We start from the raw sequence: 14,160 nt of genomic DNA, 5'->3' as shown, positions 1-14,160 counted from the left end.
CTTATACCCAGAAACCTGGACAGAATTCTGCACAGGGAGACCTGGGAGTTGGCAGAACTCCCCAATTTATAAGCCGGCTGACAGCAACACGTCAAAAGGAGACCTTTTTTTTTTTTTTTTTTTAATAAACATTTAACAGATAAATTCAAATAACCTAAAATTCCATAATTCCACACCATCTCAAACAAGTGATCTGCTTGGTATAGTGAGAAAGATATGGAACATGGATCCAAAAAGCCTGGATTTGAATCACAGTTTCACCCCCAAACAAGCTAGGTGAGCAGGGAAACTTATTTTAGTTCTCTAATCCCTCAGTGTGGCAACCAAGGAAACACATCGCTTAGATCTCTTGCTGCAGGGACATAATTGAGAGATGCCCTATTTCCTTCCCCCTTCCCCAGTCACTGGACCCACCCCAGCCAAGCTTCCTCAGACCTCTTCCCAGCCAGACACCTAGCACAGTGGAATATCCAGAAGACCCATTCTGGACACACCGGTGACTCCTCCAGTGGGCACCTTTGGCTTGAGGACCCCCCTGAGCCTAGCCATGCCCTTCATAGATCTGTGCTGCAGCCCTAGACTCTTCCTACTTGGCCCCCTTTCTTCTGTCTCTCCCTCACAGGGGCCAGGCCTACCTCGTGTGAGGCTCTCCCTGACTACTCCTGTTTTTCCCTTCATAAATCGCTCACATGTCTAACCTGTTCTTGGTGGATTCCCCAACACACTTCATTTTCTTGTTTGTAAAACACGGTCCACAGTCTGGGAAGGTGTTACCAAACTCCTTGGCTTACTCTCATTTAGATTGAATGGATGGAATGTGTCCCCAAATCACCATAAAATTGTATTGCTAGGGTTAGGAAATGAGATATGTGAAATTGCTGAGCATGGCATCTGGCAGATAGCTGGCACTTAATAAGGGATAGACGAATCTGGATAAATGTCTTATACTTTCAGGCAAGTTCCTATATGGGGAAAACCTCTGCCTGGAATGGCTGTGTTACTCCAAAAACAAACCAAGCCTGGGTGTGTGTTTAGGGCACCAGTAAGTCAGAGGCACGGTATTTTTTCTGTAGTTGATAGCAGAGGGGGAAAATGGACTCTATTATGTTTATTTTAGGGCTTGCATTTTTTATTGAAAAATTAAGTCTATGTGGAGGAGAGCACTGTATCCTTCTTAATGCTTAGGGCCTCTGCAGATCTTAATTGGTCCCTGTACCTTCTCCTCCAGGGATCGGTCCCTTGACCACAATGGTCAGTTGTAATGCATCTTCTGCTGGACAGACTGCCTATTTCCTATTTCCTGGTGCTTTCTTATTTGGGTACTTTTGATCACGTTGGCAGACAAGGGGGTGAATTCAGAAGTCCCACCACGCTTGGAGCCATGACTGGAAGGTTTCTAACAGAGCCCCAGTTCTGCTCCCGGAGCAGAGACCCTGCTCTTTTGGTATTTATGTTCCCTATTCTCACTCAGTGCCTCCCCAGGTGCAGAAGACAGAGCGTAGGTAGAGCCTCCTCAGAAAATGGCTCTAAGTAACCCCAGCTCTGATCCTTGGACAGCAGCAGTGCTGACCAAAGCTTGTGGGGATTATCTGGATCTTGACCTTTGTCTCTCCTCCGAACATTGCCCGGGTACACCCTGCCTCAAGGGAGTGTTCCTTATTTGTCCGTATCTAAGAGGGTGTCGCCAACACACTCTGATTCATTGCTTAAGCAATAGATGTAATTTGTCCAGGATTCACTGCAATTCTCAGTGACAAGGACCAGCAACACCTCCTCCAGCACGTCTCCTAAGACAAGTTACATTCTCTTTATATTTTTAGGCATTTTTGAGACTTTTAATTGACTTTTAATGGAATGAGAGGCATTCGTGTCAAGAATAATTATTTAAAAAGAGAGACAAGAGAGTTGAAAGCAGGAAAGGGAAAGGTACGGCAAAAAAGGAGAGGTTTTGCAAGGCAGTTTTGGAAAAGCAAAGGAATCGCAGGAGAAGTAATTCCAAGACTTCCAACTGAGGGTTCTTTGTTGATGGTGCAGAAACACTATTTCTACAGAAACTGAGAAGACCCCACAAGTGGGAGCAGAAAAGCAGATGGGGGCAAATAGGGAGAGAACCAGCTTCCTTGGAAAACATTTTGTTTCGTTTTGGTTTTCTTATAAAGTGAGGCTTCCTTTTGTTTTATGAAGATCCTAATGTTGGCATGGTGGAAAGCAAGACCAGGAGACATTTAGAGAAGGAAGTTGGAGGTGGCCTTTTAGTGTGGACCCATTTCCCTACTGGCTGACAGAGCAGGCTCAGTCCAACCCCACTCTAGGCTCAGAAGCTAGAACTGGCTCAGCAAGCCTCTGAGTGGGAATAAACAACCTGCAGTTAGGAAATCTAGAAAGCATTGAGCATTGGGATAGAGAACTGGACAAAGTGAACTGTTGCTCGGTGTGCAATCAATTAAGAAAGCCTTCAGTTGCAAATGAGCATAGGGGGAAGAGAGAGAGTGGCAAACCAAGAAACGGACTCTTCACTATAGAGAACAAACTGATGGTTACCAGAAGGGAGGGGGGAAATAAGGGATGCGGATTAAGGGGGGCACTTGCTGTGATGAGCACTGGGTGTTGAATGGAAGTGTTGAATCACTAAATTGTATACCTGGAACTAATATTAGACTATGTATGTTAACTAACTGGAATTTAAATTAAAAGTTTTTTTAAAAGAATTGCTTTTAGTTACCTAAACATATTCAGCAGAATATCATGGAAACTGGAAGGATTTGGTAGCGTTGTGGAAAAATCATGGGGCTTTAGAGCCAAACAGACCTGAGTCCCACCTATCCTTATAACTGAGAAGGACCTGTCATTTGGGGACAGATTCCAGGTCCAATGAGAGTCAGTCAGAAAGTTAAGGCATCACCCTTCAAAACCATGGACAAACAAGGGCTCACCCAGAAGGTTGTACTGACCTTAAACAAATTATAGAACCATGTTAACCTCAGTTTCTTCAGCTGGGAAATGGGGATAAATGAGATAACTTATGTACAGCACCTAGTATCAAAATCAAATCTCACTCATACATTCAACTAATGTTTTTCAACACCAGTTATGTGCCTAGGGACATACCAATAAACAAAATGTATAAAATCTGTGCCTTTATTGACCCGCAATCCAGTGGAGGTAGCTAGACCAAGAAATAACATAAGAGAATTAAGTGAAGGAGTCCTCTGAAGAAAATAAGAGGGGACAGGGAATGAGAAGTGGGGTGGTTACACCATTTTAAAGCCTGGGCAGGGAAGGCTTCCCCGAGAAGATGACATTTGAGCAAGGACTGGAAGGAGAAGAGTAGTGAACTATGCAGACATGGAAGGGAAGAGCATTCCGGGCAGGGAGAACAGCCAGTGCTAAGACTCTCAGGTGTCCTGCATATTTGAGCAAGCCCAGGGCAGCCCCACCTGCGTGGGTGAGTGGAGTGCAGCCGATGATGACGTGGTGCAAGGACGATTCACAGATTGTGCGGGCTTTGCAGGTCGCCCTAAAGACGATTTTTGACTCCTTCTGGTTTGGTTTTACTTCTTACTGCATGATCACTCTGCATGGAGTCTAGACCAAAGCAGGGCAGGAACAGAAGCCAGGGGGTCCAGCTAGGAGGTGGTTGCAAGGATCCAGGAAAGAGACAAGAGTCGTTTGGGCCTGGGTGGTGGGAGTGAAGGTAGCGAGGGATGGTGAGCCTTGAAATCCAACAGGATCGGATCATTCGTAGATTAGGTATGAGTTGTGATAAAAGAGAGGAGTCGAGGATGACTCAACCAATTTTGTCCTAAGCCATGAAAAGGATGGGGTTGTCATTTACTGAGATGGAGAGTGGAGCAGGATAGTGGAGGCCAGGGGCATAAGAGTTATATAATTGTATATATGAAAATACATACAATTCACATAGAGTTGTAGAGAGATAGCCAGGCTTGAGGTGGGCACTTGAGAACCATTTGCGTATAGATGGCATTTAAAGCTATATGGATTTTGTAGGGAGTGAGTATAAATAAAGAAAAGAGGTCCCCAAGCCGAGGCGACTGACAAGGAGCTGTCAGTGACATAGAAGGGAAACCAGGAGAGTGAGCGAGAGGAGCGTCTTGGGGATCTGGTGCGGAAACATTTCACAGATGAGGGAGCAATCAGTCATGTCAAAAAGGTCAAGGAAGATGAAGGGTGACTGGACTTAGCGATGAGTAGGTCACTGATGACCTTGACAGTGGTAGTTTCAGGAGAGTGGAAGGGAATAGATCCCAAATGGAGCGGGCTCAGGAGAGAATGGCAAGGGAGGGCTGGGGGCAGCAAACCCAGACAATTCTTTCAAAGACACTTGCTCTAAAGCAGTGATTCTCAAAGTGGGGTGCCCAGGCAACCAACATCAGCATTGCCCGGGCCCGTGTTAGGAATTCACTTTCTTGGGCCCCGTCCTGCTGGATCAGAAATTCCAGTGGTGGGACTCCCACAAGGGCTTTACAGGAACGTAACTACCAAGGACAAAACCACTGCTACTCTCCTAGTCATCACCTCTCCTGGAGGAGATTCCCCATAATCTTTCACAGAACGGAGCCTGGTAAAAATCTATAGACCCACTGGTCCCTTCCATAAACATTCTAATTCAGCGAGCCAGCAGCTTGAGAAAATGCATTGTAACAAGTGTCCCAAATGGTTCTTAAATGAAGAGACCTGGGGAAGTTCTGCCCGTGTTCAGAGGACACAGGCGTGAGGGACCTCGCCTAAGCTCGTGACCTGACACAGGGCCCGGCAAACACTCAAAATCTGGAGTCCTTTGATCTAGACTAATTTAGGTATGGTGTTGGTTTCTTATGGTGGTTTCTTTTTTTCAGTTCTCCCTTAAAACGTCTGATGTGAAACAATCTAACAATCTGGGTCAGTTTTGGGCATGGAGTTCAGGAGAAATTGAATTAAAGTATGTTTATCAGCACTGTGATATTGGCTGTCACCAAATCTAGAGCCTAGGCTTTAAAATGCCCCCATGTACAAATAGTTGAGCTTGCATCTGCCCCATCCCCTGTCACCATCTGGGAGTTGCTGACACCATGGAGATGGCAGGACTAAAGGAAGGAGAAGGGCGATGAAATGCCAGGACAGCTGAGGACAGTTGTCTCTGGGGGAGCAGGGTAGTTAGCACCTGGGCCATATCCTCACATACCTCTGCCCTCTCTGCTGATGGGATTCTCTCACTGATACTCTTCTAGAAACATCACTCCTACAACTGTTTAGTTGCTGGCCATGTTCTCACTTTGGTGTAGATTAATTAGGTTTGATATGGATTTCTTCTTTTTTAGAGATGGGGGGGGAGGGCGTTGCACCTGGGTGGTTCAGTCAGTTAAGCGTCTGCCTTCGGCTCTAGCCATGATCCCAGGGTCCTGGGATGGAGCCCCACATTAGACTCCCTGCTCTGCAAGGAGCCTGCTTCTCCCTCTCCCTCTGCTGTTCCCCCTGCTTGTGCCCTCTCTCTCACTCTCTCTCTCAAATAAATAAATAAAATCTTTAAAAAAAAGAGAACCTGCAAGTGGGGGCCTGGGGGGAGGGGTAGAGGAAAAAGGAAAGAGAATCTTAAACAGGCTCCACACCCAGCACAGGGCTCATTCTCATGACTCGGAGATCATGACCTGAGCCGGAATCAAGAATCAGATGCTTAACCGTCTGAGCCACCCAGGAGCCCTGATATGGATTTCCTTTTATCCTGTAATTGAGGTCAGCAGCAAATGGATGGGGAAGGGACAGAAGGAAGGCTGAAGGTCGTTTTATCCTGAGACTGTCTGGATAGGCCAGGCCAAGTTAGGGGATATGCCTTGAGGGCCCCGGGTGGCAAGAAGATACAAGGCCCTGGGGAATTGCAGAGGTGAAAAAGAACATGTGAAGAGATTAAAGAAGAAGTTCACATTTCTTAAATTTATGCTGAGATTTTGTTCTGTGTATGGGGCTGGCAGTGGGTGTGTGGGAGAGACTAGGAAGTCTGGGACAAGAAGAGGAGACTTGCATTTCAGTAGAGGATTAATAAATAATCCATCCATGGCAGTCTGTGATAATGTTACAAAGGGAATGAACAGATTGAGTGACTGAGTGTAAGGGATGGGGCTCAGGCACTTTTTGTAATGTGGTTAGGGAAGCCTCTTAGAGTGATAGTTGAACTAAAATTTGAAGGATAAAAAGGATCCAAATGAATTGTTAGGGATTGGCTTTTGTGCTCAAGAGAACAGCATGTGCAAAGGCCCTGTGGAATAAGGAAGTATTATTTCTCTGAAGAATTATAAAGGCAAGCCAGTGTGGCTGGAGCAGGAAAGCAAGGGGAAGACTCTTGCAAGATGTAGCTAGCAGGTTAAGGTAGGGGGCTAGATGACACAGAACTTTGTAGGCAAGCTTAAGGATTTTTCTCTTTTTCCTAAGAGCCATAGGAAGTTCTTGGGGATTGTGACTTGATTATAATTGGGTTTCAGAAAGTTTGCTCTGCAGTATGGAGAATAAGCCAGAGAGGGCTGGAATGGAAGTAAGGAGATGGGTAGGAGGCTCTTGGGCTGCTTAGGTGATAACTTGGACTAGGGGTTAGCAGTGGAGATGGAGAGAAGTGGAGAGATTTGATGTATTTGGGCGGCACTATCCAAAAACTCGATGATGGACCGGATGCGGAGGACGAGGGACAAGGAAATGCCAAGGATAACTCTTGGGTGTCTGAACTGGGGAACTGGAAAGATAGTGGCTGCACACTTTGTTTACCTTTAATGTTTTCTTTTAAGTGTGTTCTTTCTCATTTGTTTTTATTGTCCATTGTTCAGTATTCCAAGAGCCTCCTATACCCATAATTCAGCAGGTCTGGCTGAATGATGCCGTGCTTCGACTGGGGTACTAAGGAAGAGGGATTGAGGCAAGGATCGGTCATACTTCATACATCATACATCAGCTTCTTTAAAAGGCAGCTTTATTAAGATATAAGTTATATAACATATAATTCACCCATTTAAAGTGTACAATTGAATGGCTTTTAGTATATTCGCAGGTATGTACAACCATCAACACACTCAATTTTAGAACATTTCCATCATCCCCAAAAGCAATCCTGTTCCCCTGACCCTGCCCTCAGCCCTGGGCAACCATTAATTTAATTTCTATCTCATAGATTTCCTGTTCTGGACATTTCCTAGGAATGGAATTATATGGTCATACATGGTCCTTTGTGTCTGGCTTCCTTCCCTTAGCATAATGTCTTCAAGATTCAACCATATGGTAGTATATATTAGTCCTTCACTTCTTTTTATAGCTTCATCACATTCCATTGTCTGGATATATCATATTTTGTTTATCCATTAATCAGCTGATGGGTATTTGGGTTGTTTCCACCTTCTGGCTATTTTAAGTAACGCTGCTATGATCATCCGTGTACAAGTCTCTCAGCATTTTTATCATCTGCCTAAACTCCCTGATGACATCCAGGGTAGAATAAATAGCAGGGTTTTGGATGGGGTGAGGTAGCCCCACGTTTGCCTGGGGCAAGATTTCAGCTTTCTGCATGTGAACGACAGCCTCTTGTTTGTTTTACTACAAAGAGTCTCTTTGTTTTACTCCCACTACCTCTGTGCCCACTCACCATTTTCTCCCCGCTGATAAGAAACAGGAGGAGGACAGGGCAAAATTCAAGAACCTCTATCGTTTAGCCATTTCTAATAATAAGCCTAAACTCCCCTCTTTCCACTACCCTTCTCTCATTCCCATTCATACCCTCCATGTCCTCTAAATGCTCCCATCCCCCTGGATGCTTATGGGTATTTTGGGTACTGTCGTTGTGATCCCCCTCCCTCTCGGCTTCCTCCTCCCCTGGGGGAGACTTGGCCACCTGCCAGGCACAGCAGAGCACCTTAATTCCTTCAGCACAGGTTCAAGGGTGTGCGCTGTGTGTTCAGCTCTGGGCAGTACTCAGGCGTTGGGAAGGGGTTGCAGCTTTGGACCTCAGATTTCACCCAAAGTGCAGCTGAGCCTCAGTGAATCTCTACATTCTTACTACATCTTCTATCCACTGGGTTGGGGCCGTGAACCATGGGACCTCCCAGGGTGCTCAGAGATGTGGCCTCTTGCTGGGGCCTCCAGAAGTTAGCCCCCTACAGCTTGGTGTTCATAGCACTCTAGCTCCTGGCCCTAGTTTCTGCCAGCCTTCTACAGTTCTGAAACTCCCACGCCGACCGGGGTGCTGGGGCCGGTTTGTACTAGCTCCTGAGAGCTGACTGCAGCCTTTCCTCCCGGTTCTGCCAGCACTCGTGCCCTGTGATGGCCTGAGATCGGCCCCGATGAGGACCTACACTGCAGACATGGGCGCATGCTGTGGCCCAGGGCTTTTGTCTTCCTCCCGCAGAGCCCGTTGTTAAATATTTACCAATATGTAACTGCACTCAGGTCCTTGCTGCTTTGGTGTGGGGAAAAGGGCTGTCTCCCTGGTTTTGGCGGGCACATTGGAATCTTAGGTTAATAAAAAAAAAAATCGGAGTAAGATCAAGCATATGAGACAAGAATGACCAAAAACAAATTTAAAAAATCCTCCCCGCAGAGGATCCCCTCCTTTTCTTCCTTCCTTTCTTTTTTCCTCCCTCCCCTCCTGACTTAGATGCTTTATTACTAACCAACAGGCTCTGTTTGCCCATAACCAGCTGATGATTAAATGCAGGACAGATTCTTTTCCTCCCTCCTTCCCTCTCTCCTTCCTTCCTTCCCACCAAGTGCTGGGCCCTGGGCTGAGCTCTAGGATACAAAGTGGCAGCAAGTTTAACCACCGATCACATCACTTCTTATGGTCCTCTTCTCACGCATCTGTGAAATTTCCACCTTCTGCATGACCGGGCTGGTGGTAACTGGGTCTCTGAGCTGCTCTTCGGATGCCCACTCCTGGTACCGTTTCCTGAGCCACACCAGCACCTTGACTCAGGCCACCGAATGCATCCCTGTAATACTGTCTCTGGTGAATTCACTAGCTGATTTTCTTTGCTTTTCTCTCACTGAATTGTCATCCTGTGGGCAGGGACTGTGCTTTCTTCATCCCTGTTGCCTCAACACTGTGGCTGGCGTACTGTAGGGGACGCATCTTGCTGAATTGAACAGAATACTCAAGGCCCTTACGAAAGGGAGAAGAGAAATTGCATTTACAGAGCATCTACAGTGTGCCAGGCATTGTGGTAGGCGCTTTGTTTTAAGCTTAACTCTTAGCAAACAGTACGGATCCTACCCTGGTGGGCTGTCAGGGAGCGTCAGGTGCCATGGAAGCACGGAGAAGGCACACATAAACCAGACGTGTTCAGAGAAAGCTGCCCTCGGGAGGCAATGCTCATCTGAGTTGGGAAGTATGAGTGAGCTAACCCACAGAGGGTGGGAGAGACAGCAGAGCCAGTAGAACAATGAGTGCTGAAGCTCAGTGCGATGGCTCAGTGAGTCTGGAGAGCTGCAAGTAGCTGAAAGAAGCCGGAACGGAGTGTGAAACTGTGCCAGCAGGTCTGGGGACTAGGATGGGGCCAGAGCAGAGCCTCGAACTTCGTTCTTAATGGGAGACTCACAGAACACAGCAAGTGTGCAGTCGCTTGCCGGCATATTTGAGAATCCTAAGACCCGCAGTGGTTTTTCCTCCCTGTTCTGAGTCTCTTGAGATCAGAGTGCCTCTTCCGGTTGTTGGAACAATTCCTGCACCTGGGCTCAAGGTGAAGTCTCCTGGGGAGGGTTTGCCTTTGCTGTGGCCAGTCATGGAGGGTGCCACCAACCCCAAACCTCTCGCTTCTCTGCCTCAGGATGGGGGTGGGGGGGCTGCCTTGGTGGTGGAAATTCAGCTTGCAAAAGCTGCATGAGCAGTTTGTAGTTCAAGTTCTCCCAGAAGATTTTCTTCCTTCCCCTTTGGCAATGTGTCCCCCTCTTTTCCCACGAGGTGTGTTCATTTCTCATTTATACTTGCACCGGAGATAGAGCTGTTCAGTCTCCCAGCTTTATGTCCATATCAGGGACATTTTTCTTTCTTATTGGCACCTGTCTGTTTTATCATCAAGAACATAGATTCAGGGCGCCTGGGTGGCTCAGTTGGTTAAGCGACTGCCTTTGGCTCAGGTCATGATCCTGGAGTCCTGGGATCGAGTCCCACATCAGGCTCCCTGCTCAGCAGGGAGTCTGCTTCTCCCTCTGACCCTCCTCCCTCTCATGCTCTCTGTCTCTCATTCTCTCTCTCACAAATAAATAAAAAATCTTAAAAAAAAAAAAAAAAGAACATAGATTCAGTGGAACATAGCACTTGGCTCATCAGTGGATGCTCTCCTTAACACCCACGGATTTCCAAAAGGAAAGTAAGTGCTAAGGTGATGTTAACTGTGTCCTACCCTATCCTTTACCTGTGGTGATACAGGGCTCAGTCTGGATAAAGGGTTCAACATAGAAGTAAGGGTTTTCATGGGAAATCTGGGGATGCAGAAATCTGGGAAGCTGTCACTAGAGGTCAAGGTTGTTGATGCTGGTGATCTCAGGCAGGAGTACTTAAGCAAGTGGGTTCTCAGAAGCTTGCCTGGAAACTGTTATAATTCTCAGAAATCTTAGAGGAGCTTCAACAGCCTCAGTCTGCTGCGGCAAAGCAGATGGTTCTTGAGAACTCTCTGGAAGCTCCTGGGACTCTCCTCTCTGCCTACAGCCACTTCTGGAGAATAATGGCTCTGCTTCACTTCTGCATTCCAAATGTCTGTGAGTTCCTCTCATTGGCATTCCTCATTGGCTACATGGACCATGTAGAGAAGGGAATTTGTGAAATTAGAAATTAGAGGCATGACAATGCTGTTGACAACAGAGTCTCCAGCACACGGGGTAACCTATGCCTTTTTCTGAGAACAGTCTGTTACTGTAATCTTAAAAGAAAAAAAAAAAGGTTATTGGTGAAGGTGAACATGTCCCCTTCAAAGGTCTCCCCAGACTAGAACATCTTCTCTATTTCTGTTTTTGGGTTTTCCACCACCACTGTTAATGAGGACTCATGGGATTTCATGTTACTGAATCACTACATTTATCTGCTATGGGCCATAAAAGCAAAATTCTGAGATTCTCCAACACGTAAAGCATCTCACCTCTGGGCTTATTTCCAGGCTGGCATGTGAAGTAGTATGTGAGGTGGTAGGAGGAACAGGTAGGTGAGGGCCTCTGAGTATTGAGACCTCAAAAGGCCCCGAGTGATCAATAGATAAATGGTAGCAGCATCTCGGGCATCTCCTTCCAACCAACATCCCTGGAGCACTCTCTCTGTAGACAGGTCCACATTAGGGCTTACTTAAAGGGTGGAGGAAAGAAAGATACCATATGACCTTGACCTTCTAAGGGTTTAAAGCTGAGCTGAACAGATATAGGAAGCAGTCCTGCCTCTGTCTCTTTCTTCTTTCTCAAGGAGCACCCTCCTGGTGATCTGGGCCCAGCCTCAGAACTGTGTGATATGCTGCATATGCATATGTCATGTGCAGAAGTCCTGGAATGCCTGAGGGGGGCTGGCACATCAGGGCTGGGGAGACGGCCAGGAGGGTCTCCACAGCTGGAGTTTGGGCAAAGCCAGTAAGTCTCTCCTGCCCTAGACAGAAAAGTCTGTGATAGTCAGAAGGGTGATGCAAGCATCATCAACTCTTCATCAGATGTCACCCACAACAAAGGAGGGACGGAGCACATGACTGACTAGAAACCTTTCTTAACGAGACAGTTGCTATGACCCACTGCAAAAGTAGGAGCTCCCTGCCATGGTTAGGTATCAATACATTTTGCATCGTCCTAAGACTGCAGAGGTAATCTGTGCCCTGGGCCCTACTTATTATTTCTACTTGGTATTTATTTTAGTTTTAGCTTGATTGGGCTTCTTTTGAAAATTACACTTAATTTGGATATTCATGAGCAGGGAGACCAAAGAAAGAAGCTGTGTTACTTTTCTATCTACCTATCTGTTTTCCTAAGCACTTGTAGAAATAAATAACCAGAGGCTCCATAACAGGAGTCTGCAAGCTATGTCCTGTGAACTAAATCTGGCCTGCCACCTGCTTTTGTAAATAAAGTTTTATTGGAACAAACCATGCTTATTCATTTGCATACTATTTTCACACTGAGTTGAGTAGTGATAAAAGAGACTTGCATGGCCCACAAAGCCTAAACTATCTACTATCTGGCCTTTTATAAAAAATAAATTGTTTTTTGTCAATCCTTGCTCCTTTAGGAATATCATTTCTTAGTACAATAACTCAACTGCAGTTAAAACAGTCTTCTCTTTTAAAGGTTACTTTCTTAATCCCTTACTCTTTTTTGGTGAAATTCATCTTTTTGCTCAGACTTGGGTTCTAAACACAAGCTTTCATAGGATATCTGACAACAGGTGAACAGAATTAAAAAACAAAATACAGAATGCATGGCATCGCTTCCCCCAAAATGTGCTCACATTTGAGAGTTAAGAGTGTTGCCTTTTTAGCAGGAACCCACAAGGAGGACAATCAGAGTCATTCTAAACCAAAATGATAGTCACACTATCACATGTAAATCTCAAACGCATAATCTAGTCCAAGTGGAGAGAATTCATTTCACGGTAGGGAACATGGCTCTAAGTCGTAATTAAGCTAATTGATCATTTCAACTGTTTAGTCTACTCTGCTTGATAAAAACAATAATGGGAGAGATTACCTAGCAGATGTGTAAGTTAATCATAAATGTCTTCGGGCTCCCCATTTTCTAAGGGCATAGTGTGTCTTTCTGGTTGGGTATATCAGGGTAGGTGATTCAAGTCTGCCATCGGATCGTGCAGCTCTCTTCCAAGAACACGAGAGTATAAAATGCTCTTCTGCTTCGAAGTCAGCCTAGTGCTGTCTCATAGACAGGGGATTGTTTGTGAACGTGGCAGGTGGACATTTTCCCCAGGTGTTCTAGCCCTTGCTATATCTCTGACCGCATTGCCCACCCCTCTGACCCTGGCTCCCTTCAGTCACACTGTTCTCCATGGGGTTCCTTGAGCATGCCCAGTGTGCTCATGCCTTTGCATTTGAAATTCTCATGCTCATTACTCTGTTCTTAAATATCTGCTTGGCTCCGTAAAGCCTCAAGCATCTGCTCAAATGTCCCCTTAATAGAGAAGCTTTTCCTGATCATCCATTATAATAAATCACTCTGCCTTCTATCACTCTCTATTCTCCTTAATTGCTTTTTTTCACAGCATTTATTGCCATCTAACATATTATGTGTTTGTTTTGTACTGTCTGTTTCCTCCCTTAAGAGTAGACACTTTGATTTATTCACTGATGGATTACTGACTGCTATGACTTATACTTGGCACATACTAGGTACTCAATAAAGGTTTTTGAATGAATGAATGTTTGTGTGTAGTAAAGCTTGCTTTTTATTCAGAAGGGGAGAACAATAGGAAACATCTGGTCTTATGCTTACAAACAGAGATATGTCATATCTCCATTGCATCAATAGCAGTACGATAAAGCTATTAAGAACACATTCAGTTCATAGATAGACCTGAGTTCAAGTCTTCACTCTGCCATTTTAATAACTATATCTGTGGTTTAACTTCTTCAGCTCTCAATTTTTTAATCTGTAAGATGGATATACTAGTATTACTTATTTTATAGATTTGTTAGGCTTAAATGGGACAATAAATGTAAAGCGCTTACCTTGATGTATAAACACTACCTTCATTATTTCACACATATTTTAATAATACATATGTTGCAGTTCAGATCCAGATTCCTGAATCTGGATCAATATAGTATAACTATGTACTGATGTAGAAACTTTCCTATGATTTAAAAAGAAATGATTAAAGTGATTACATGGTAAATTGCTAGTGATATTATAAGGTAGGGGAAAACTGGGAATCAGCAGTTGAGGGGTCATGTGTTCGGTATTTTTGCTCTACAGAGAATTTTTAAAACATATTTAGTCAAATTAATCAGTCTTTTCCCTTATAACTTTTAATTTTTGATTCATACTTGGAAAGGCTTTTCCCATTCCAAGAATGTAAGGACATTAATATATTATTTTCTCATAAAATTTTTATGATTTTTTTCATGCTTAAATCTTACATCTCTCTAGAATTTATTTTGATATTTTAAGGTTTTTTTTTTTCCCCAAAATAGCTATCAATGTATCCTTAATTAA

The sequence above is a fragment of the Mirounga angustirostris genome, unplaced genomic scaffold (assembly GCF_029215605.1).
Source record: "Mirounga angustirostris isolate CCGP_5_RB_7025 unplaced genomic scaffold, mMirAng1.0.hap1 SCAF_5, whole genome shotgun sequence".
Lineage (NCBI taxonomy): Eukaryota > Metazoa > Chordata > Mammalia > Carnivora > Phocidae > Mirounga > Mirounga angustirostris.
This window is presented reverse-complemented; position numbering follows the sequence as displayed.